We start from the raw sequence: 27,235 nt of genomic DNA on the forward strand, positions 1-27,235 counted from the left end.
AAATTAAGCCTGTGTAGTCAGCTTTAGTTCTGGCATTTTTTAAACTTTTTGAATACTTAGTAACTAACTAGTCAGCTTTTTAAAGGAGTTTGCTTTGGATGTGATTTTGTATTTAAAAGCCAACTGAAAAGTATTTATATCGCATGGAGTTATATCATCTCTCAGTTTGGGTTAGAACAGACATTTGCACTTGAAATAGATAACTGGTAGCTGTAACAAGCTTTTATCTGTAATGAGAACTAGCTACTAGAGGGGAGTGAAACACTGCTTCCAGCAGTTTTTACAGCTGTATGCTGCCAGAAGGCGGCAACAACTCCGGACCCCTAAGTTCAGATCTTTTTGGGAAATGTACTTTCTGACCTTGCCACTCACTTTTCTTTCCCCTTTCACTTAATCCCATATTCCCTTTCCTTCTATATTCATATTCTCCTCTTTTGGTTGCCCTGCTGCTATTCATTTGCACTTACACTTTCCAGATCTGGCCCTCTTCTTTCTCTTTGTCTTCTCAGACCATTGCGAGTCCCAGCTCTTGCTCCGTGCTCCCAGTTAATTTCTATGACTATTTTGAATTTCTCTCAACTCCTAAACTTTCTAGCCATCCACTTGCCCACTCTGGCCATCTTGTGCTTTTTATCTCCTGCTGCCTCATTGCCCCATTCAGAATTCTGCAATACATTTGTCCCAACCTGAATTATTCCAATTATTCCTTAATCTCAGTGCTACCTGGGCGTCATTAAAGCTAATATTTGGAGTGGAAGAAAGAGCTTCTCTGCTCTTGTTCAGTTGCCTGGCACTGTTGCAGAGAATTGGTTGTCAGAAGGAGCAATTGCAAGAAATGACCTGGTCAGTCCCTGCATCGGGGAGAGAAAATGGTCTGCGTAACAAGCCTTTGGAGAAATGGGCTGCCAGACTCAAGGAGCCTTATGTTAGCAGGTGTGAAGTGATATATATATATATATATTTTATTATTATTATTTTTTAAAAAATATTCCTCACAATTGTGTGGTTCTTCCTACAGACATCTCTGACATCAGGTGAATCCCTGCCAAACTGCAAGTTCCAAGTTAAATGTCAAAGCTTGGTTACTAGAGCTTTTTGACAGAACGTTTACTATAAAGTTTTTATACAATAGCATGACAATGTAGCTTCCCCTAATTCCCTGAGAAATAACTGACTTGAGTCCACTTGTTTCAAGTTGTATTCAACTTCAGCTAAATCAGTGGAAAGACTACCTCTAGGTAACATGGGAATTGGCTCAGGCTGCTGAGGTTACTCCTGTTCAAGGGGGTGGTGACAGCCATGCTTCTGTCTGCTCTTTCATGCTTTGAATATGGTGACAGTGCCCTTTAGCACTCTGATTATCGTCCAGAAATTGGTGGTTGTTATGCTGCAAAGGTGGAAGGTAGAGAGGTTGAACAATCTTGGCATATTCTTCTCCGAAAAGCCCAAGGTAATTTAAAGGAATTGATTTGCATTATGAGGAAAAAAAAAAAGTTTCAAAATGCAGATACGAGACTTATAATTTAAGTGTATATAAACTAAATATGAATATTCCATTTATTTGACAAAAATGTAATAGGTAAACCAATACAGAGCTCAAAGAACTTTTAAAATGTAAATGTGTTTAAGAGGATGCATAAAATATATACATATATGTAATTATATATTTATTTTCCCATTTGGAATGAAATTGCCTGAATTTTGATAAATCAGAGTCTTAAAATTGTTTACCAGATGTGGTTTTGGAGAATTATTTCTAATGTTAATTGTGCAAAGAAATTGGGTAGTGGTTACTTCTTGGTTGCCTAAGAAGTTCAGACTTGTTGGTCTGTCAAAATAACATGTGTAAGGCGTGATATTTAGTGGAGGTAATCAGCACATATGGGAGGAGTGTGTCCAGCATCTTGTTTAGCACCCTTGAAGTCTGTGGTCCAGATGACCAGAGAATGGTGTTTACAGTAGATGTTACTTGGGATTTTTCATTGCACAAGTGTAAGAAGAGGGTTTGTACTCTTGGTGTTTGATGTCTGGCAAGACTCTTTAGGTATGTGGTGGCAGAGTTGTTACTTCCTTTTCTCAACTGGTTCTGTTAATGTAAGAAGGCTGTTAAGAGTGTAAAGTTAAAAAAAAAAAACACAAAAAAACCCCAACAAAAAACCCAACAAAAAAACAACCAAACCAAAACCAACAAAAAACCAAACCAAGCTAATGGGTTTGGAAGGAGATGGCTTGAAATGCTTGTGTATACTTGCTGAATGTGCTTAGTAAGGAAGTACCATTTAGCATGGTTATTTAAGCACTTTACTCCCAGTGGAACTGTATTTCTGTTCAGAAGTGTTTTTTGTTGCCTGAGCTCCCAAACCTGCTTCTTGTGATTTTTATTTTTTTAATTCAGTAAATTTTTTTTTTTGTCCCACTATTCTCACTCTTCCACTGCAAATACTTGTTTAGATGTAAAACGTGACCAAATAGTCTCTTTCACATTCATATACTGAATTTTCTAACATCAGTTTAATGCTCAGTTCTCTTCCCTTTCTTATACTCTCATGATCCTGTATTCCTTCAAAGTCAATATTACGAATGTCCTGCTTTCCTGGCATCAGCCCCTGATTATCAGGTAGTTTCCCAAATGATGATGGCCCTTCTTTAGGAGGATGAAGTCAAGAATGAGGAAAACGGAACAAGACCTAAAAATCTAGAAGGGGGATTATATTACTAATTATAACTGATCCTAGTTGTTTATAAAGATGATGATATTTATACTGGAACTCTATGGATAGAGAATTACTCATCAATAAAATGAAACTGCAGAGGTTCTTTTTCAATGCTAAAAATACCAGCGGTTTTCCACCCCCACCCAATATGTATTTTTTTGCAAGGATATTCTTGTATTGGTTACATACTGAAATCTATATCATCTGTAGATTATACTTTCTCCTATGCACCAGAATATTTTTGGTCTCTTTGTAGCTGCCCACTTGATATAACAAATGTAGAAGTTGGGCACCTGATTTAATTTGGAAATTGCATTTTGAAGCAAATATGGCTTAAGTGTGGCCAGCTCTCACTGAAACAATATGTGGGAGCTAGGATTCACACAAGAAGACGACCTTTCATCTGTCCGTTATCCTTGAAATAAACAGTACTTATGGTTACAGCACCTGTGTCCAAAAGTTAAAACACTAATTTTTGAGAGCCTTGGCCTCTGTGTCCAAGGGTTTCATGTAGGTAGAGATCAGAATTGGAGAAAGAATCTCTAAAACATTTTGATATTGAATACAGGACTCCTGCCTAGAAGTATCGTTCAGGAGAAGCCATTTAGAAGCAAGCAGAAACCATTTAACAACATTCATCTCCAGACTAGCTCTTGTGACAGTGGAAGTCCTGGAACGCGTGCGTGAATGAACTCAGTCGGGAGTGTACTATTGACTCAGTTTGGTTATGTCTACAGCAGTGACCTGTTCTGCACATGAACGAGGAAGTAAGAATAGCACCAGTGGTTACTCTCAACGCATTCCTGTCTCTGATAGTAGTTACATTTGATGTTAGGGAAGAGTATAAAGAACAGCAAAAGATGTTAAGTCCTTCTGCAGTTCTTCACGTTGTCTTTCCTCTTTACTAGCCTGAACAGCTTTGTATAATCACCAGCTTGGGTTCACCACCGCTTACCTTCTTTTACTGGTCATTTATGACTATGTTGGACCCCAGGGTAGATCAGTGCAGGTCTCCACTGATGACCTTGCTTTTCGTTGTGAAAACTGGTCATTTACTCTGCCTTTTTGGTGCTTGTTTTCTGACCCTGGTTGGCTTTATTTATTTTATTTATTTTTATTGTGAGGATCATCCCTTTTGTCCTGTGGAAGTTTAGGGGTTTTAGGTTAAGGATATTGTTCAATGTCGTTTGGAAACTTACACAGTCTGTATCAATTGGATTTTTTTTCTGATCGAAATGCTTATTAACTCTTTAAAAAGAACCCTCAGATTTCTGAGGTGTAATTTGTTTTTACAGAGGCTGTTTTGACGTTTTTTCCATACTTATTTGTCTGCCCACTAATTCTGTTCTTGAGAATAGTTTATACTAATTTGCTCAATTCAGATGTCAAGATTTCTGGTTTGCAGTTTTTCTGGATCTCTTTTGGAACTCAAATTAGAATTTCTTTAAGCTGTATTACAATTGGAAGAGTGCAGAGGAAATCAGAATTGCTCAGGAAAATCTGCCTAGGTAGCACTTCTTGAATTATCAACACATGTAAACAAATGCAAAGGCAGACCTTCCTTTCACAAAGGCCAAAGGTTTGAAAGGATAGTCAAGACACCAAAGAGTATTTGCTTTGAAGGAGAGCTGTTACATTTTACTTTGCTTAACTCATTCATCTTTTAGCAGGAAGAGACTCGATAAAGCACTCAATCTGATTTCCTGTATTAACATATAAACCTGAAGAAGTTTATAGCCATGCTTTTCTAGCACAGCCACTTGAGTGAAAATCCTCAAAAATGTGATCAAACGTGTAAATCTATAGTAATTAAAATCCTTTTTAAGTCAGAGTGGTCTGAGGAGGAGACAGTGAGTGTATACACTGTACACTGGCTGCTGTAAAAAGGTTAGGAGTTATCAGAAAGGAGCAGTGATGATCAGTAATGGAGAGTTACGGGATTTGGTTGTCAAGACACGTAAGACATTCTTACCTGATCTCAAAACCTTGCAATGGACCAGGATGCTGAAACACATCTTTGGACAATCTTTTTTTTTTCTTGGTACTTTACCTTTTTTTTTCTTGTCATATCCAAAGTTTTTAGCAAAAGATAGGCAATGTGATTCAATTGTGAACCCAAAATCTGACGGGATCATTGTGCTCATACATACGGCATACGTTGTGTCAAGGATAGTCTCTTTCTTTGCAATTGTTTTTTAAAGATTCATGAAGTGGACTTCTTCACATTGGAAGAAAGTGTAGCACATGGGTTTTTAATGTTCCAAAAACTTGTTCTACAAAGTCTCTTAAGTCTGTAAGCTTGAATAAGTTAGGGATTTTGTTTTAGAGGCAATTCTTAAAGTTGTTGAAAGTACAGTAGCTCTGCGCTTACATGAAGTGAGTAAAAGGAGATTGAAATAGAAGAACAGGGCTTGAAATAGAATTACAGGATAACACAGACTGGAGAACTGAGGAAGAAAAAAGGAGTTGAGAAAATATATTTTTACCTCCTAAAAGAGTGAATCCAGATGAAGTTGCCTAGATAAGGTGTCTTACTTATATAATTTATATTCCACATAGCAAACTGCTACTCTGCTGTGCTCACTATATAAATATTTATCGCAATAGGTATCCCAAAATATGTAAAAATCTGGTTTGTTTTTTTTTTTTAAAGTAAAATGTACTGTAACTGTGAGACTTTGTCAAACCTGCATGGCCTCTCTGTATTTCAGACATCAGCTGATATTTTGCTGGTCAGCATCCTTTTGAAGTTGTTATGTGTTCCAACTGCTGCTGCATAGTACTGAGCACAATGATTTTGTCTGTTAGTGGATGTGGAGGTTGTGGCCATGTATTGAGAGTGTTGTAAGTGATGTCAGTATGTAAAGTTGTTTCCTCTGTGACCACTGTGATGCTGCATTGATACTGGGAGAGAAGACAAAATAGAGAAATCAAAATGAGCGGTTAATTTTATCATGGTATCTTTCTCAACAGGTTTCACTTAATGTATGGCTGTTCCTGATGCCAGCCAGCAATCAAGTGGCTGGTAAGATAAATTAGTAGTGCAGTCCTGGCCTAACACAGAAGCTGCAAAACTTTGAGAATTCACTTCTCTGAAAACCGTGGGGAATTCACCCCAAGACAAGAGCACCGGGGAACTGAAGTGATTACCTCAAACTGTGGAGGAAGCTTTGAAATTCTTCTTCTGGGAGTTTGTCTTTCAGTCAGTCAGTGACTCATCAGCCGACTGTGAGCCTGGAGGTGCATGTTGCTATGGAAAGGGTGCCAGGCATGTGCCTTTCAGCAGTACTGAAAGCATAGCTGAAGACTTTGAATACTTGGGGTCACAAGTCGGTGCAGGGTTTATTGATTTTATTTTTTTTTCATTAACTTATTCCTGCTCTTTAAGAGGTTGTGAAATTCATCAGATAAAGGGTTATTTTTCCGTGGTCACACAAGGCCTTCCTGATCACTTTGGAAGGTCATAATACTTATTTGGGGTAGAAAATGCCTCAGTTTACGTAATGGAAATTTGATGTTTTGGCCCCAAGCCACTATTGACGTTAATGATGATGCAATTTCAGTTGCTGTTCTGTGAGATCTGAGGTTTCTTGTACAACGCTGACTTAAGAAGCATTTTGCTCAGCACTTCATTAGGAGGGAAGATTTCCATGAGACCTCAATAGCCTGTGGACGTTGAAGAGTGAACAGAAGTTGGAGATGTATCATATCAAAACTTGAGGCTTCAGAGAGGAGCTCACTGATGCAAGATGTGCATACCATGTTTTGTAGACATCTGTGGCAGAAGTACTGCGGGTCTGACCTAAAAGTTGGGGGAAAGATTTGGGAATATTTTCAGTGAGTTTTGTATAAGTTTTGTGTATCTGTGAAATGCCCTTTCTGGCAAGGAATTAGGGTGAACACTTTAAGATATGAGGAAAATGAAGGTATTGTAATGAAGGTGATGGACTGAAAAAAATATAAGGTATGCTTTATTAAATTCTTTCCTTAGAAAGATACAGCTCTATAACCTAGTTCTCATTTCAGTATTTTTAATGCAGCTTTAAACATACATCTATATATTTATAAATATCACACAGAATTTTGTTTTAGCAATTACGTAACTGTTACTCCGTACCGGTTCTCCCTCTTGCTCACAGTAACATTCAGAATGAATGAATTACTGTAGGTAAAATAAAGCAAAAAAGCAGCCTCCCCCTCAAGATCATATGCCAAAAATATATCTGTGAAAGTTCTTTTCTTAATGTAGCTATTCAAGGAATAGTTTGCAAGTTCAGAAACATATTAGCAGCCTTTCTCAGTGGGAGATTTGGCCTTGGTTTCAGCAAAGCTGTTCTCTTAACTCTCTCTTTAGTTCGTGGCTTTATCTGGCAAGTTAATAAGCAACTTCGCACTTTTTCATTAATTTTTAAACTCTAATGTCTAAAATCGAAATCCCTTCTAAAAATCAGTAGATACATTGCATTTTTCTTCATCTCATCTCTTGGAATTCTGTGTGGTAAATACCCAGTAATGCAGGGTCTCACTAAACATTCATGAAGAGTAGAATAATATCTCATGTGAAATTTCGTTGTCTTCAGTCTCCATCATCCTGGAAAGCAAGGTGTCTTTCCCTTTTGGGGTTAATGAAAGATGCTCATGTGTAAGAATTCAGAGGGTTTAAACTGCAATTTCCCATGAAAAGAACTGAAGCTTAAATCACCAATTACAGCGGAAAGGTGGTAAAACTGGGAATGTAAATGATATGGTTTCTTAGATTAGAAAATTGTCTCAGCTCATACTTTTAGCTAAATATTTACAAAAAAGTTGGCATGCATTGTAGAGCTCATAAAACAAAGTAAGATTTCACTGTTTACATAAAAAGCAATAGTAAGAAAGAAAGTTAGTTAACATTTTGTGTAGCTAGCAGATAATTATGTCTCTGCCTCCAAAAGTAGAAATGATGTGAAAGATTGGGAAGGAAGTTACTGCTCCCTCGTAACTACTGATGTTGATGGATTATATATCCATTGCCGTTTTAAAAGATTTCTTGTAAGTGTCAAAACAAGAGAATTTCAAGGTGTTATAACAAATCTGGGCATTTTTGAGTGCTTTTTGGCCTGCTGAACTATTTCTCATGATTTACAACAAAAAATAGAAGTTTTAAGAATATGATATAGGGCTTGTTTGAATGGGGACTTGAAGGAAAGCTGGAGAATGAAATAGTATAGAGCCAGTACACCAGAGTTAGGGTGCGTGTGCCAAACTGGACACATTCTGTATTTCACTATTAATTTTTGGTAATCTTCTTAATTGAACTTTGGGTATGTATGTTTGTTTGATTGATTACAAGTACAAGTAGTTTAGTCTTCATCCCTACCTGTCCGCTAGGGGGTTGGATGTCATTGGTGATGGAGGGAATGAAAGTAAGACTCAGAAGCAAACAGAAGCAAAACACGAAGAATATATTTCTTTCTGCTTTCAATAAAATGCAGTGACGGTTCTACATGAAACGCTCTTTGCCCACTGTGACGCTTACAGGAAAGGACCGTGTTGTTGGCTGTGTTTCTCAGTCTCTTAAGCTCACAGAAGTAGCCCAGACAGTTCGCTGACCTCAGATAGACCTTTAAGTCTCTGACTTGCCAGACAAGAGGGGCAGCACTCTTAATTGGCATGCAGATCACAGGCAGCCACTGGGCTCCACGCATAGCCAAGTACTGCTTTAGGATTTAGACAAAGCCACTCTGGCAAAACATCCCAGTTGTCAGGGTAGCTGGCGGTTTCCTAAAGAACTGTTACATAATGGAGAGACTGAGAAAAGCTTTAGGATGCAAATTTTTTTAAAGTAAAAATTAAAAAAAAAAAAAAAAAAAGTAAGTGGCGGTAATTTGTGAAAAGAAACATTCCCCCCCTCCCCACGATGATCTCATTCATTGTTGCCTCCTCCTGTTTAACTTCTCAGGGTCATAAATGTAGTTTGCTGTTTAAAACTGTAGTTATGTCACTCCAAAGGTATTTTGTGGAAGAAGGGAATTATCTGAAAGTATTTGGGAATCAACACTTAGAGATTTATTAGCTTTACTAGAGGTCAGCTATTTGCATTTCTTCTTCTTTGTGCTTAGTATAATGTAAACTGGGAATTCAGCTATAGAGTTAATGTTTACATTTGGAACATCCCATGGAACAGAAGCGAACGTTGTGTTTATTGCTACAGCTGCCTTCTCGGGTGAAATCGTGATCTAAAGTCTCGCTGGTCCCCGGCCAGATTTACAACCTGCCCCCATGTGCTGATCCCTATGCACAATGCGAGGGTTTGACGCTTCCCGGTACTGTTCCACCCCTGCAGTACCAGAGTGACATCATCCCGGGCACTGCTCCGAAAGCTGCGTACAGCCCCCTGCCCGCTCTGGGAATGGGATATAAGAGGAGCAACTGCTTTACCCTGTATTGGGGTTGTGAAAGTGAGCACCACAAAGGCTGCTTAAAACGAGTTGCTATACTGCGGTTAGAGAGCATGGGGGACTCTAATCTCCATCACAATGCGCTAGCCCTGCCATGGATATTTTGGCGTAAGCAAATTTCATTTAGTCAGCCTTAGTTGTAAATGCATTATAGTGTTTTAGTTATAATATGGCCCTGTTTAACAAACTGCTTTTGAAAATGTACTTATTTTAAATATTTGTACAAGTACTGCTGTCTCACCGCCTTGAAATACCATTCCAGCCACTAGACATTGCTTATTTGTTAAACAACAACCCGGCAGAGTACTTTCGCCCAATCTGCTGAAGAAGGATTTCAGAGAGTATGTACATTTTCTGTAACCATATGACCTGGTTTGGTTTGGGTTTTTTTTTCAGGAAATAAGGAGGGACGGACTACGAAGGCAGCCAGAGAACAAAGCTTACAGCACATGTTTTTGTAGGGAGAGTGTAGTCATTCCAGAAGCTTGGTCCTTGAGGAAGGATGATGTTCTTCAGCCAAAACCCTGCTGTGAGATGTTTGAGGGGTCCTTACAGAAACACTTAATACATCACAAACTTCGTTTCTTACCTAGGAAACTAAGACGCTAAATTATGTTTTCTAGGTTGTCTGTAAGCAGTACTTTCGCCACTGCAGCAAATCATTAAAAGGAGTAAAAGACAATGAAAGATCCGTTTGGGAAGTCTGAACCACTGATGATATCATAACAGTATCAGTAATCATGCCCAAAACATGTTGGCAGTAGACGTGACCCAAATCTCCTACAGCTATGAGGCCGTGGCAAAGTAGCCTGCCACTAATCCCGTTCCTCTAGTTGTATTTCATTTGGTTTGTTGGTAGAGTAGTCCTGCCTCATGGGCAGGGCAGTTCATTGGTCCCAGTTGCCAGGGCTGTGTGAACAGTTAGAGCTTTAGGTGGTCACTCTTGTGTAGGCTTTAGTGCTCTGGAGTGTTTGATTTGAAGGCTGCATTGTCCATGCCAGGTTGTTTCTGACAGCCTTTTTAATTGCTCCTGCTAACTTTGTTCACTGCTAGTCGTTTCCAAAACTGGGGTGGTGTCTAACTGTTCCCAATAGCTATGCCTCTTCACTTGCTCTGTCACCCAGTCTGTTAGCTGCAACTCCTCTCTTGCTTTGGATCTCCTCTCATAGCAGCCCCGAGTGTTTCATTTTTGCAGTAGTTGGTCATGTACACAACCTGTATGGAGTCCTTGTCACAAAACGGGGACTTTCCGAAGCGATTTTCCTTTCCTTACCGACCATTAAACAAACTCTGACTTCGTTAAAACCTTTGGCTGAAGTTTAGTTATCAAAGCTTACAACTGTGGGCTACATTACTTCATTTGGAGAATACTGAACACAGGTTGCTTGTGCTTTCTTCAGCATAAGTACCATAATTTCTCTGGCATTGCAAGTTAGTTCTCCTTAATAGGAAGACTTCAAAATAATATGAGAAATATATGCAAAGTCTGCGTAGGTGTGATACTTTGGCTCATGCTAGTCACTTACCTTTTCATTCCTGATGGATGCTAGCTCATAAATAACTCTCTGGAGTCATGAAAGGAAGGGCTGATTGTCCCCTTCAGACTTCGCCCTGCTTGCTTACCTGAGCTTTCAGAAGGAGCAGCTCATCCATCCTAAAGATCCTCAATCTTCCTGAGGAAATCTAGCAGTCAGATCTGACCTTCTTGGATGTAATGCATGTATAACCACTATATAGTGTTTTGCAGGAAGAATATAGTCTTAAAACAATAGTCTGGTGTGAGAATTGCTAGGAACGTCAGCTAAGAACATTAGCTTGATACAAAAATTTCTGTCCTTTTCATCTGCCCAACTCTATTTTTAGGAAGATCTCACCTTTCATCAGAACATATGCAAAAAATGAAAAATCTGGATGCAGCATTCATGGAAAAGGGGTTTTTAAGAGAAGAGTGTAATGAAACGCAGTAAATCAGAGGTAACTGTAGTGCTATAAACCTCAGAATGGTCTCATGTTAAAATTATGTTTCTTTTTTCTTTGGAACCCATGGCTGATGAGTATCTTTTTTTCCTTTTTTTCTTTTTTTTTTTTTTTTTTTCCTTTGATGCACTTAAGACTTGCAATTTCAAAGCATTTCTTTAGAATGTTTTCATATCGATCTCATATGCGTGCTTAAATATGTGTCCTGTAATAAAGTTAATGTAAACGTATGCATGGATTTTTCAGGATGCTGCTAGTTTGTAAAGCTTTAATACTTTCATCAAATAATGTCTTATTTCTTTGGAAATGCTGATAGTGACCTCCATTATGTACTCTTCTTTTACTCTGTCTCATAACTTTTACTTGAAACACAGAAACAGTACATGCTTGTGTGTGTAAATGGGATACCAGGCTCTAAACTCCTCCTTATGTTGGAATTCAATACAGTATTTCTCCTAATTAGTTGCCTTTGAGTCTCACAAAGAGTCATAAATAAACAAACAGAAAGCGGATGTGTCTGTGTGTAACTTTATGCATGGTGATGATATGAATGAGTAGTAAACACCCTGATCGTTGTATTTTCTGTTTAGCATATAGCTGACTTATTTGACAATAAAATAACTGAACCGTATTTGTGTATCTACTTGGAGCTGTTCAGGCATTTCACAGCTGTTTGTTCCCACCTTCCGACCCCTTCATGTGGTGACAGTAGCAGTTACCGTTTCCATCGGAAATTCTGTAACAAGTTACTAACTCTTAGTCTATTTTACTGCAAAATCAGAAGGGTTAGCTTAAACCATTACATATCTGTTCATGCACCGAGGCAGAGAGATTACGATATACTTAGATTAGCTAAACCAATGTCTGGCTCTCTCTAGAAGGGGAAAGAAGGGGCTACGAACTGAGACCTTTGCATATGCATTTCAGCTACATCTTTTGGTGTAGCAGCAGTGTTCATCTAAGTGAGCAGTGTTGATTCAGGGAATTAAACTGACATAAAAAAAAAAAACCCTATACCAAAAAGAAAAGTCTAGCTCCTTGAATTACCTTACTGCAGGTCAAATGAATGGTAGTGTTGACGCTATGCAGTGTTTGCATTTTTTCAGTGGCTGGGTACTACTGTATTGTGAAATTTGATTTGGGATTACAGCATGAGAGCTATGAATACAAATCACAAAGATGACTCTCATATAAGACAACATTCTCTAACTTATGGCTCTAAGTATACATTAAAAGCTTAAGGTAACTCTGAATCTGGTGTTTCTTCCTATTTGAATATACAAGCTGCAGATAGAGTCATCTTTGGTTTTTTGATAACTTGCCAGATTTTTCTGTTTGTCAAGAAAGAAGCAGCAGAGAAAAAGAAATGTCCATGTTATTGTGAGGATTGCTTGTACAATTGAAACTGCTGGGTTCACTACATACATCTTTGCCATAACAGCTAACGGAGAAAATGAGAGCCAACTGTTGGTTTGTCATCCTCTGTTTGGGCTTCTCAAAGGATGGTGTCTCCCTGGAAGAAGCCCCAAAATTACCTTTGCCTGGAATTTTCTGGATAGATGATGCTCCCTGCATTTCTGTGGGAGGTCTTGTAATATTACAACTTTTTCTTAATCTTTTTGATCATTCTTTTGGCCTCTTATGGAATAGCTGCTATGAATACAGTGTGTATTGCTTGGCTGGCCCAACAAAACTGAAGCTTTCATATAATTTCCAGCTGAGCAGAAGTTGGTGGGAAGAAAGTAGTGGCCGTTGTTAAAACGTACAGAGCTCTGTAAATCACCTCGTGTGGACGTCCACAAAAATAGAACTCTTCTGTTACAGATGGAAAAAAGCATTAGAGGGACTTCAGGTACATTTTGATATTGGTGGAGGATGTCAAATTAACCTGTCAACAGTAGGCTGTCTCCTAGTCTTGGAAAAGTGCCATATCATAGATTTTTCTCTGCTGATAATATATTTTCCTACCTGTTTCACCGAAGGTGAAAGAGCCTCTTTCTTTCCGTTGCCTGTAGCCTGTCCTTCTTCTAGTACTGTGTATTTAACATCTTTAACCCTTCCTCCCCGCTGTGTTCTTACTCCCTGGGCAGTCCCAGGCTTTGGTGGTTAAGCTTTTCATTTGTGAAAAAAATATTCTCTCAGCAGGTGCTGAATATGGAATTATTCAGTTCAGTGGTTAAAATCTGGCAAATCATAAGGTAGGACAATTGGATTTTAGCTATCTGTAGGTGGCACTGCCAAGCTTATGAAATCAGCACGTTAGGGTTTGACTTTGGAGAAAAGGCCACTAGACTTGTTCATTGTTCATGTTGAACTCACCTATAGAAATGCATCAGTGTGGTGGAGCATATGGAACTGCTGCAAACCAAGAGCTGTGTAGGTGCTAGGAAAGGCTGAGTGAGAACAGAAAGACGCTTGAATACGTCATTTTAATAAGAATAAAAAATAACGTACAGGTGCTTTGTATGTATTTTGTATTCATTAAACAGAGGAAGCATGTGCATTCTGACTAAATGATTTTTTGAAACATTTACTTGGAGCATATTAGAATGAGTACCTGTCTACAAGCAAGACTTTTCACCGCCCATTGTCTGATAAAACTAGAAGTAAAGTTCTTGTTACTAAAAATAAACCTTGTTAGTTCCTGGCGACATTTCTGTAAAAAAGGGAAATCCTGAACATTGAAGGCTTACTATTTTTATGGTGCTATTTTGGCAATTGTGCTTGTTTTTCTAATCACAATGAGTGTTAGATGAGTGACCTGACATTTGTAGGGCTGTTATTTAATGCAAACATCGTCTTGTAACTGGTGGCACTTTAATGGTAAGTATAAACTCATCATAGTGCATACTGAACTGAGAGGATAGTAAACTTTAAACAGGAGGCTAGAACCTTAGCTTCACTTGAGTTTACAGATTGCAACCAACACAATACTGAACAGGTACAGGGAAAAAAACCCCAAAGTGTAGGAAAACAGCTAATTATAGTAATTGCAGCTGGTTTCAAAGTACTTCTAACAGTTTGTGCATAATGCTTACTTGAAAGCATCAAATGGGCGCTAGTTGTGAAATAGAACACCTGTTTGTTGTTGAGCATGTGTTTATGCAGATGATTTTTGTTGTCAAAGCACCTTGATGTAGAATAGTCCTGTTTACATTTACATTCTCCCCAAAGGATTAACAGTGTTCTCTCAATAAATTTGCAGTCTATTCTCCTCTCAAAGGCTGCTGTTTGGAGGGTGGTGTGAACGAGGCAACAAGTGCTTGCTAATCACTTGAATATACATAATTAGCGACAGTCTGGTGCACTGGAGTCTTTGTACAACTATAACAATACTGATTGGCAACAGGAGATAACAATAGTCGTGGCAAGGTGCTATTTGTTGAATATTTGAAGGTGTTTTTCTTTTATATTTGCAGTGGGCATTTTGAGTTAATTATGCCATTATTCTGGAACACTCTTGCTATGTTGTGTTAATGTCAGAGTTAGAGATCGGTCATGTGGCCTGTTGTACACAAAGGAATAAGACCTTTAATAAATCCTTTGCTTCTTTTGAGACTAAGCTGGATTCTTTTTTACTTCCCTCATAACTTTATGAGACTAAGCTGGATTCCATTTTTTTCCCTTCCTATTTTTATATAACCCAAAGTCAGACTGGAAGGTATGTCTAAAAATTTGGGAGATTAATGTGTGTGATGATACTCTTCTTTTATTCTGCAGTGATCAGTTTTATAACTGGCTCTATTTGACAGGTTCAGTACTTTAGAAAACAAATACCAAATCATTGATGATAAAATTTATGGATAACATAGACTGTAATGCAATAAACAACACTGAGAAAATTATCTGGATTGCTTTTCATGTTTTTTATGTTCAAACAAAATGTGCTTTAATATGGCAAGATGCTTAACATCAATTTAACTGAAGGGAAAATACTAGAACAAGTAGGCTATTTATGAACATCTAGAAAATGAGATGAGTCACAGTGGATTTGGCAAGGTTAAATTGTATCAAACTTCAAATTTCTTTTTATTGACAAGGTAGTTGTGCATAGGAGAGAAGCTTAGGATGTCGTATCTTGGATTTAGTCAGGCCTCTGATATTCTGTGAATAACATTTTCATAAGGAAACAAGAGACATACATTAGATGAAACAACTGTGAGATTTGTTTCTAAGAGCAAAACTGTTAGAAAACTGTGCCGAGTAATTATTAAAGGTTCAGTATCAAAATGGAAGTAACTATGGAGTAGAATTTTGTTAGGTTGTTTCCTGACTTCTGCCTAGGCAGTACTTTCATTGATGAGGCGAGTAATGGAAAAAAGAATGGTTATTAATGCTTTGAGGTGTCTCCAAAATGAAAGGGACTGCAGGTGTGCTGGAGGATGGGATTGTAATTCAGAATGGTATCGGTAATGTGGAGACGTGGTGGTGTGTGAAGAGCTGGAAGCTGTTCAGGAGGAGCAAGTTTGACATGCACTCTAGAATGACCTACTTTACAAAGAAATGAATGGAGAACGAGTGGCTAGGTAAGTAGCTCTTCAGAAGAAAGTTCAGTAGGTACCATGGATCACAAACTGGATATTAATTATATCTCACTGTTGTGAAGAAGGCAAATACAGACATGATAAACAGTAATAGAGCCTGTAAGGTGCATCTTTCTGCTCCACTGAGCCCTTAAGGTCTTCGCTGGACAACTGTACCCATTTCTGGGTGCTGCAGTTAAAGATTATAAAGATTATAAACAGAAACCAGCAATGAGAGTGATCAGCGACTTCGGGTGTATGACCTATGAGTATAGGCCGAATGAATTGCCATTACTGAGGCTAAATAAGAAAAGAGAAGTGATTGTATAATCTGTTCTTCATGTGTACAGCAGAGAGAAGAAATTACGGTTTTAAATTGTTGCAAGGCAGTTGGCTTACAAACAAGGAAAACATTTTTGAGTAAGCATAACATAAGAAATAGCCTACGGAGTCGTACCAGTGGCCCATCTAGCCCAGTGTTCTGTCTGCAGTAGTGGCAGAGGAGGTGCTGTTTAGGGAGAGCTTGCAAGCTGGGCCTTTTTCTTCCCTTTCATTCCCCTTGCGCTTTCCCCGTGTCCAAAACTGTTGTATTGGTAAAGTTAGCTGGTATATCTCTGTGTGATCCTTCTAGTATCCATTTATGGACCTGTTTATTTTGGACCTAGTGCCCTAACTATTGTACTGTGGTATTTGGTGAACAGCGGTTCTGCACTTACCTGCTGCCTTTGTGATTTTGTAAACCTCAGCCTTCTCCTCTCCGAACTAAAGAGCCCCTGTCTTTTCATTCTCTCTTAGAAAAGGCGGTTGCTCCATCCTCTGGATCATTTTGGTTGCCCTTCTCTGTATTTTCTCATAATCCCACTGCATTCTTCCTGAGATGTGGAGACAGGACTGTGCAGGGTAATGAAGATGTGGGCACAGCAGTGTTTTCTGTATCAGCAAAATGACATCCTTTCTTTTGTTCGCAGTATCCTTTCTGACATGCCCAGCATTTTGTCAGGTTTTTTTCGGCTGCTGCTGTACATGAACTTACGATTTCATAGAGCTGTCAGTGGTGAATCCAGGACTCAACTAAACTATAATTTGTGGTTCTGAGGTAAACATTACATTGTGAGGCATAGTTTAGATTTTTTTTTTTTTTCCTAGATAGATTACCTCACATTTATGTACCCGATGTTCATTTGTCATCTTTGCTCATATAAAAATGATGCCAGCGTGGATCCCTGGGGGACCTCCCGACTCTTCCTTATGCTGAAAAGTGACCATTAAGCCTTATGGTTTGTTTCCTCTTCCTTATCCAACTTTCAGACTGTATAAGAACCTCTTCTCCAATCCTGTGGCAACTTAATTTCTTTAATTGTGTTTGGGGAGGAACCTTGACAAACACATCATGCCCTTTGCCCTCATGTTTATTGCCCCCCTTGTAGAACTCCATCAGGTTAGTGAGGCAGGCTTTCCCTTCACAGCAGCCGTGATGGCTCTTTCCCAACAGATCCATGTCGTCCCATGTGCTCTGTGATCTTATTATAGACGCTAGTGACTTACCAGAGCCAGGAGTCAGACTCACAGGTAGTTTCTGCGATCCTTTCTATCATCTCTTTTTGTTTGAAGTTGTGATGGCAATCCATCAGTCTTCTGGGCATGTGGCCATTTGTAGTGATGGGTTGTACTCCTTGGCCAGCACCTTTGTGCTTTCGCATTTCAGTTCCTTCAGCACTCCTGGCTGACTGTCATCCAGTCTTGGTGACTTACCGACATCTAATAATTCCTACATGTTTACATTAAATCATCTAGCTTTCACTTGTCTACTACAGGGAATGGTGTAAGTTTGGGTATCTTTCCAGTGTGTTTAGCAGTAAAGACCAGGGCGAATAATTCGTAGTGCTTCTCTGCTGTGGCCTTATTATGCTTGAGATCCCTTTCTGTGCTTTTGTTATCGAGCAGTCCCACTGCTTTCTTGTCTGGCTTCCTGGCTTTGATGATGAGCATCATTTGCAAGCAGCTCTTAAAATTCTTTTCTAGCTCTCTTAATTTTGTGTTTACATTGCCCTGACATATTTTACGGTCTTTCCTTTTCCTCCTTATTTGGGCAAGTTTTTCATTCTTAATACTGACCTTTTCCCTATAATCACCTTTTAACTTTTCCATTAAGACATCCAGGTGGATTTTGGCGGAGGGGAGGGAGAGGAATGGAGAACTACTTTATTTTCTTTTTGAATTGTGGCAGCCATTTTTCCTGGTCTTATAGTATTTTCAGTAGTCTTCTGCCTGTTTGTACAGTCTTTTGAGCTCGTCCGTTGCCTTCCCCCACCCGCCTCTACTATTTTTCTTATTTTTACCTATATTTTTCTGTTGATGTTGAATATTTGTATATCAGATTTACTTGGGCAGCTTTCTTCCACTCCAGTGCTAAACCTACTAATGAAGCATTCAGATAGATTCCTGGGAGACGGAGAAATCTTCCACTAGAGAAGTAGTATTATTTTAAATAATAAGTTGGTAGTAGTTAAAAGTAATAATAGTAGTTTCCACCCTGTTTGCAGATCCAGGAGGATCTGTGAGCTGCTTTGGAAGAGTCTACAAAAGGTTACTGGGAAAAAAAAACAACAACCAACTTGTCTAGGGTGTAGGACACAGCACTTGGTATTCAGGACTCCATGTTTCTCCTGGAAGATGTTAGGGTTCCATGAACTGAAAAATTTTGAAACCCATTGAGTTAAATAAAATCTTCGGGTTCTTTAATGCTTGTAATTCTTGAGAGTTCCTAGTCAAGTTCTGCAGAAAATGGTTTCCTTGCAGCCTCTCAAGATGCACAGTAAGAATACAGAGAAGTAAATTAGCGTAGGGAGATGGGAATTATGAGTTCCGTTCCAGTTTTGCTTTTAATATTTAATATTAAAATGAATATTTACATCCTGGAGAAATAGTAAAGAAGAAAAATGGTAATGTTTTCAGCATTGGAGAGAATGACTTTACAACATGAGAGTCTGAGAACCTTTGTGGATATTGAGGGGTATGGGATTGCCTTGCCATGAGAAAGACCTTAAATGGAGAAATGTAAAGAGCTCTTTAATGTAGCAGCGTAAGCAGTAATGGAGCTCTATGACTGAATGTTGAATCCAGATATATTCAGAACCAAGATGAGGGTGACTGAGAGAAAGATCTGAAAAATACTAAGGAGAGTATCTTGATACCCTCGAAACAAGACAGAGTGCATTTTGGAAGATAAGCACTAAAAAAACAATCCATTTTTTACCAGTATATGCATAATGGGGGAAAATTCTGTGGCCTCTTTCCTCGAAGAGGTCATACTGAAATGACGAGATGTTCCTTTTTGTCTTAAAATATATGATACCATGAATAAAAATCGCAAAATGTCCTATATGGATTTGCACATGTGATACTCAGATTAGCAATGAAACGTGAACTTGTTGAGAATTTGTCCAAGACTTGCTCAGAGTGTTATTCAAATGAAACAGTAAAAATCCAGATGCTCTCTGCTAAGGTCCCCGCTGACATGCTGATGGAGAAACACTGTATCAATATTAAAAGATAAAATTACTGTGCTTCCTAATGTGTTTCATAGTCTTTCTTAGCTGGGTACTGCTGTTGGCACCAGTTTGGCCCATTTGTACTCAGTATCATGGACAGTTTGAGCTCTCTTATTGAATGTAGAGTGTCCCCATACTTCCTTTGCTGTGTATTTTTGTTTTCTCATTATACTGAGCTAATCCCATTAGTCCTTTACACTTTTCTATGTGAAGGCACTGATTCACAGTAATAAAGTAATTTCTTAATATTGTTTTGACATGTTAAGTAAATGGAGTTGTTTAAAGCCACTGTAAAAGCACTTTCTCTAGCGTGTGGAGTGTTGCTGGGTTAAGAATAAAAATGTTGTGTTTGTGGTAGCACAAATACAGACTTAGAGAGAGAGAGCGCTAAAAGTATTGTGTAAGTCACTGTTAATTTTCCTTCTTAAATGAAGTGCAGTATTTCTGCACTTTCACCTAAGGAGCAAATGTGCCTGACGGATGCAACCGGGGCAGCACGACCATCCTTTTACAAACAGAGGCTGCAACAAGAAGCTGGATGTTGTCTGCGTTGGTGCTTGCACAATCAACAATAGATACACTTCCAGCCCTCCCACTTGTTACTCACATAACCAGATCCTTTAAACAGATGCCCAGTGTGTCAGGGAGAGAGAAGTTTTGAAAACAGTATCCAGAGGATGTTTTCTTTTTATACCTAATCAGATCCTATGGCATGCTGGTAATGAAGGAGAAGGTTCAGATAGACCCTGCCTGGAACGTATCCTGCCTTGCCACCTTGTGATGAATTTAGCAAGACTTGCCAGCTGATGGGGTCAGTTATCTGATCTTGCAGGAAACTGTCCTATTCCTGCCCTTCTCCATGCCCCCCTTTTTTTTTTATCCTGTTGGACTAGTGAGCTGCACAAGTGACAGATCAGAGAAGGGAGACCACCAGACTGCAGGACTGGAAGGAGGAGGAGGCAGGCTTTCTCCTCAGCCAGATCAGCTGAGGTATAATGAGAAATTGCACCTGCAGTTCTCTGAGAGGTTTTATTGGAACTGGAGGAGTCTGAAAACAGACTTATTGCAGGAGAATGAGAAACTTCCAGAAGACTAGAGTGCTTCTGTAGCTTACTGATCATTGATTCCTTGACCCCACCTTATTCTGCCCCATACGGAGATAAAAAGTACATTAGAGAATGCCCAGATCTCTGGGAAGTGTTGCTCCCCTTAATCATCTCAGATTGTCTGAAGAGGGCTTGCTGTCTGCAATGAATAATCATGTCACTAAATTTCGGTCATTCCCTATCAAACTGTGATCTGTTGGTACAAGATCAAGCTGTCACTGAAAACTAAGTAGTCTTGGTATAAAATTTAACTCAATTAAACTGTAGACATCCAGAAGAAAAGCTTTAGTTAAAACTATTTCAGCTGTGCTGCTGATGCTTGCTATTCTGATGTGCACACTTGGTAAACAAAAATATGGAAGACTCTTAGAGGAGGTGAAAAATTTGTGTCGCTTCTCCCGGATGGGGAACTCAAATTCCCTGGGGAACGTCAGCATGGGAAAATGCATCAGCATCATAACGGGCACTCATCTGCAGCACGACCCCTGGAAGACAAAGCAGCGTTTTACCTCTCGGGATTAACAAACATGTGTCAGCTTTAGTACTGTTGTTTGGTAGTCAGGTGATAGACTGCCCATATGTGCTCATACCTCATTCTGGCATGAGGTGTTTTTTTTTTCTCTTTGGAATTTGAAATAAAAGCATAGCTTTATTCTGTGTCATTTGTTCCAGTTCTTATGTCACAGATAGGAAATTTTAAAAGATGTTTTAAGAAGTTCTTTACCTGAATTTATTTTTCTCACTCGAAGTCTTTATTGGAAAGGCTTCTTTCTTTGTTTGGTTATCTTTACTGGGGACATAAGGAATGATTATAGAACACAGATGACTTGCATCAAAAGAAACTTAAGTATATAAATAGTTATGCTATAAATGCTCCAAATAGGAGGATGAATGTTTAAGAGTTCTTCAGGCACCTACGCAGCTCAAATCCCTTCCCGTAGTACAGCGAGGTCCTTCTGGCAGTGCCATGCTCCCAAATTGCACAGGGAGAAAGGAGAGAAGGAAAAGGGTTTTTTTCAGACACTTACAGCTTGCATCTAAGTGAACAAGTGTCCCCATCTCTTTTAAATCTCTGTCTCTGGGATTTGGACCAGTGATGTGAGGATTTCTTGATGTAAGAAAAGTAATTGTTTAGTAGTTTAGTGTTTTGCAGTGGGGAGAAATGGAAGATAATACGTGGCTTCGAAGTATCACGAAGTTAACAGGTTTAATTTAAAAATAACTGCAAGCTTGGAGAAATTGTGTTTTCTGTCTTGTAGTACTTTATCACTGGCATTTTAGTACTTTGAGGAAATTGTATTTCATTTTAAGCAAATTAGAAAATGTGTGTGTGTTACACCACTATTATGCAAACATCATTATTAAGGCTGATGGAAGCCTAAAGTATGGATTTCCATCACTCTTACGTGGGTTTCTATATCCATTATAGATCAGATTCTTCTATTTCAGCTATTTAGATTTTACCTAATTTATTATTTTTAAAGGGAGTTGCAACCATGATTCTTAAGGAGTTCTGTAATTCATTAAAATAAAAGCAAAAGACACAACTACCTCTAATAAATGTTTTGATTAAAATGGACATTTCTGAACCTTCTACAGACAATACCCGCTCAGATGTGACAGCATTTGTGACATCACCAGTACAGACTTTCACAAGGATTTTGAAGTCAGTGTTGTAAGTCAGTTTCCATTTTGTTTTTATTAATTAGAAAATTGTGCTGTTTACTTTCTAGAGGAAAAAAATGTCCAATAAAACCATATCAATTTTTTTTAGTTAATTCAATAGTAATGCAAATATATTTTTTAAAAATTACAGTTCCTTATAGGTCCCTACTATTTTGGTGTCACAAATGTTAAATATTTAGTGCCAGTTAATTATTGTATGTATAATCAGAATTTCAGAAAGGCCAGGTGTAGGAGGAGATTATCAGTGTTTTTTCTTGTATGAATTTTGACTTCCGCATTCAACAAAATAATTGTAGAGTTTGCTGAGATCTATTTAAGGTCATCCTATAAGCTATTAGGCTGCCTTTTGCATCAAAACTATTTTGGAGGCTAAGTCATTAAAAACTTTTCAGTAATTCAGATTAGGAAAAAAATGTATGCTCATAGTGGAGAAACCACAAAATGTGCGTCTGTTAGCAGAAAAACAGCAACAAACCTCATCCTGAGATTGGCTAGATAAATTTGTGTCTTATCCAGGTTCGTCATCTTTCAGTTCCATCTTGTGGCTGGAATTCTGGGATTCATAATTTGTAGCTCTGTTTTAAAAGTTTCTAAAGTGACTGAAAATGAGGCAAAAATCTCGTGCTAGTAAAACTGCAGGGTCCAGAATTTTGCATTTCTGCTTCTCAGTCAAGCTTTCTTTTAATTCAGAGTGGAAAACCTGAAGCCTAAGACTTTTTAACACCTCACTTGCCTGAATATTTATTGCAATTGTAATATAATAAAATCATGCAAGATAAAATACTGTAAAATATGTATATTAAAATTGAACGGTATTATGATTCTTATGTGGGTCTTATGAGCAGTTGTATTCATTTTAAGGCAGTGAAATACTTTAGAAATATGTAGAATCCTGAGGTTAAAAACTTGAGTTGTTTTTTTTTTAGCTTCTATTACTTTAATTATAGTCTGCAAATTTAAGAAAATACTTTACTGACCAAATTATTCTTATCTTCTTGGCACTGTTTCTAGTATGGGAAGTATTGCACAGCTAACTCAAAATGCCAATTTATATTGGGATCTCTGTGTTGCTAAGATTTTCTTAATATCATTAAATTGTAATAACTACTTCACAAATACGTGTCAAAGTATTGTATCTCTAGCTTTTTTCAAATTGTGAATTTTAAGTGATTTTTCAATTATTTGCCAGTCTACAGAGATTTGTACATATTCCTTAGTCTATATATTTTTATCTAGAATTTCTGTGTGCATGTGTAAAGAAAATGTCAGAATATATTCTGACGCGTATGTATTTTGCTTGTATAGAATATGAAATTATATTAGGGAAATTGTTGGTTTAATATTGTGTCAGAATTATCGTAGTATTGTTGCTTAGAGATGCAGTTGATCTTAGAAATTTGAATCACTTGAACCTGATTTTCTAGCTGAACTAGAAAACAAGAATTGCAATCACATGTTAGACCAGCAGTCCGATTAATCACTATTTAATCTTGGATAAGTTCATGCTGATGCCCCTTCTCCCTTGCATCTTTCTTGCCCGCAGCCAATTATTCCCCGTCTCTCCTTTGTGCTGATACTAGCGGTACAGTGAGCTGAAATTGTTTTGATCTGGTCAAAACCTATTTTCTTGGCATGTGTCTTCGGTTAGATCGTTTTGTAGACCTGCCTCAGCTGCGTGGATGCCAGTGGTGACGCAGTGGAGCGGGACATGGGATGCACTGCGCAGTTCCTTTGCAAGCGTTCCTCACTTTCCCAAATGCACTGTGCTGGTAGTGGATTGTATGTAAGGTGAACAAAAGTGGCCAAGGACTGGGACTTTAATTCACCTTCAGTACTCCCTGGCTAGTACCAGATTTGTGCTCGGACAAAAATGCATAGCAATTAAAGGAAGAACCGGCCTATGTTGGATGTTTACTCCCATTTCCTCAATGTGAGATTTTAATTTTTTAAGAAAAAGTGCTCCCACAAGTTTGGAGATGCCTCACAGTGTTCAGGGAGTGGCTGGCTTTTTCTAAAGGTGCTAATAGGTGTTGGGTGCTGAATTGGTGGGAGCTAGTTGCGTGGTGATGTTACACAATCCAGCTAGAACTGCAGATGCTGAATGTTTGACAATCTGTTCCTGAACTCTTCTGAAAATGTGCTCCTATGAGATGACTATATTCTACTGTTGGCCATTTGTGTTCCTAAATCCTTTTGTCGTAGTCCTTCCTTTGAAACTGAAGGCTAATCCAGTCTCTTCTCTCCTCACTCTACTTCTCTCTAACTCTGGTTTTTTTCCCCTGTGTTTTGCCTCTGAAGCCCTTCTGTTCTTGTCTTTTTTTTTAAATATAGTTAGCAAAACTGTAATTTATTTGTTTATCATGGAATAATAATATTTTCAGTGTTCCCAAAACTGTGTAACTTTACAATTGATAATATTTTTCTTTCTTTCTTCTTAATACTGCATACTTAAGCAAAGGTTACATTAATTGCTGTTTAGTGGTTAATTTAAAAGTAAACATGCTGTATGAGTATTTCAGGTTATTCCTGTAACTGTTTATTAATTCAAGTAATTCTTTCACTGTATTTCATCTGGTGTTTCTCAGCTCACTGGCATAGCTTTGCCACTCTGAAATTCTTCACATTCTTAATAAACTTGAATAGTTTTAGTGTCTTGCTGTATATGCAGTGGTGATCCCAGATCATTGCTGTGTGTATTAACTAAAACCGTTCCTAACAGAGAACTGTAGAGTATCACGGATTGAAATTTGACTACGTAATCCAATTTTGCTCTCTTCCATTTACCGGTTTCCTATTTCTGTTCTGTTCTACCACACAGCTTTTATTCTTCCACACAACTACTGTTTCCTTAACCTTATTAAAAGCTTTTACAAAGTTGAAATAAATTGTGTCAGTTGGTCTTTATCCATTTTGTTTTCTTGACATTCTTAAAGAAATCCCATATGTATGATGGGTATGTTTTTTCTACTCAAAGGCAGTGCTGCCTTGTTTATCTTATGTCAGTTTGCATTATTTAAGTGTATGATTAAAAACAGAATTATAAACAGTTTTCTTCAATTACCCTCCAGCCAATTGACTTAAAATTGTAAAGGTTGGTTGTTTTTTTGTTTTTTGGTTTTTTTTTTTTTTTAACCTTTTTTGTTCCTGGGGGTGTGGGGTATAATTATCCATTTATAATCTTTCAGTTTAACTGCCATCATTGAAGGGTAGCTGGTTTTTGCCAGTAGTTTTCGCCTCACTTACGATTTCTTAGTCATTGTGGATGTATTCTGCCTAGTTCTGGGACTCCTTAGTACCTAGCACTCTGCTCCAATACCTCCTTTTTGAACCAGAGACAGCGAAAGCATTTGTCTGTTACCTGAAGCAGATTTATGTTGTCTTCTGAGGTAAAGACTGATAGAAAGAAACCATTCTGGTTCTTTGCAAATCCCATTATCCTTAGTTGCAGACTTCATTTTATGTCTGGTTAATTTTTCCACCAAATTTTCATCTTTTACTTTGCTTGAGTTTTTTATTTCCCTTGCTTGGAAGTTTCATCTTATTTTCTGTAAGCAGTACTTCTAAGATTTAGTTATTTTGTCATTTAGCTACAGTGTTTCCTTTATTTAAAGAAGCCCACGTTTTCACAGCTCCGCTCAACTGGTTCCTTATCTTCTGTTATTCCAGGATGATTTGGTGGCATGAACAGGGTGAAAAGCTGGAAGTATGGTGGTAAAGAGCAAGCAGACCCTGAGGGCTGGATGGTATATTTTCCAAATTTTGAAGGTCCTTATGAATGAAGCGTTTGGATTGCTAACAAAAATAGAGGAAAATATGATCCAGGAAGAAAATGGGGTGGAGGTGGGGGAGTGGATTTGAAGTCTTTGTCTCCCTCCCGTGCCCCGCACCGAAGTTCAGTTTCACCTTTAAGTTTACGGAGCAATTCCTTTCCCAAGTGCGATAGAACTGAAGTATTTTGTGGTTACTGTTAAATGGTTCTTGAATTAATTTCTCTATACTGCATGGATGAAAATACCTCTCGCTCATGCGTTTTAGAGCCAACAGTATCAAGGAGTATTAGTGTCAATAAATGACTTCTCTGAACTTTATTATGTGTGATACTTCGCCAGTTTGAGAGAAATAAAAAATCCTTGAAGTGGACACTTTAAATTTGGGGGCATGGGATTTTCTGCAATTAACTAGATTGCTATGGTAGGCCAATATATTAAGCTCAGGCAGTTTTGCTGCTAATTACACACAACTTCTCTGGAGTATCGGATATTCAGATCCATTTTATGAATATGGTAGAGAGAATAACAACTGTAAAACAAAGCACTGTGCATGTAAGTGACTGTTAGCGTGTATTTCAGAAGGGATAAATGCTCACCATATGGTACAATTACTGTGTCCAAGTTTTCAAATTAGCTTCTCTCATCCTCCTTATTACTGTCTTTAAAAAGAGAGGAAAAAAACCCAACATGATTTATCTACTCTGCAGCAGAACTCTTGACGCAAAACAGCAGCCCAGTTCTGTCCAGTTTTTTTTTCCTAGCATAATAGAGGCTGTCGGACTTTTTTATACTAATTACTGTGTGAGCCTCAGATGAACCCCCTTCAATTCACAGGGCTTTGTTAAGGGAGGAGCTGTCAATGTGTCTGCCCGTTTGCAGCTGTGCTGTGGCTTTAGCTTGCTTAACATTATGCTGCTTTTTAGACTTGACAGAAGGGATTTTTTTTTTTTTTTTTTTTATTAAGGCAAAGCAGCCTTGTAGCGAAATGGTTTAAGCAGCTGCATTGTGGGGAAGCACAAAGAAGTTATTATTGTGTCTGTTTAGGGGGGTCGGATGGAGGGGGGAGATATTCGGCTGCTGTTGATGCCGATTGTTGACTTGCCATCTGCCAGATAGGGAGAAGAAAAAAATGACAGCTCCAGCAGGGTGTTCAAGAGGTTGTTTGGAGAGACGCATAAACATGTGCAGATGTCGAACTGAATAATGGCAAGAACTTGAGACGGTTTATGATGCTGCTGTTGTGTGTGCATATACAGAATGAATGTATGTGGAGATTTGGTTAGGAGGAGGGTACATATTAATTATCATTGTCCCCCACCGCCTCCTTTACTTCTGTTAATTAGTTCAGGAGTTTAATATCTTCCCTGCCTCCGTTGTTTATTCCTAAAAAGAGCCTTTTCTTGTAGGGAAGAAAACTTTTGATTTCTCCATGTGGTGGGTTTTAAAAAAAAAAAACACAACTTGATAA

General features: G+C 38.3%; 1 protein-coding gene across 3 annotated transcripts in view; it reads left to right on the top strand.

The window, feature by feature from the left end:
• Nucleotides 1-27,235, top strand: part of AKT3 (AKT serine/threonine kinase 3) — a 155,031-nt gene that overhangs the window by 46,227 nt on the left and 81,569 nt on the right. Inside the window, exon 2 of one of the 3 annotated variants that reach the window (XM_087774508.1) lies at nucleotides 21,911-21,986. The exons of the other annotated variants lie outside the window; for them this stretch is intronic. The gene's annotated coding sequence lies outside the window, so the exon portion shown is untranslated. The remainder of the gene's footprint in view (nucleotides 1-21,910; nucleotides 21,987-27,235) is intronic. 3 annotated transcript variants of the gene reach the window in all.

The sequence above is a fragment of the Nipponia nippon genome, unplaced genomic scaffold, assembly GCF_047370975.1.
Source record: "Nipponia nippon isolate SJK-2023a ecotype South Korea unplaced genomic scaffold, ASM4737097v1 scaffold_4, whole genome shotgun sequence".
Taxonomy (NCBI): Eukaryota; Metazoa; Chordata; class Aves; order Pelecaniformes; family Threskiornithidae; genus Nipponia; species Nipponia nippon.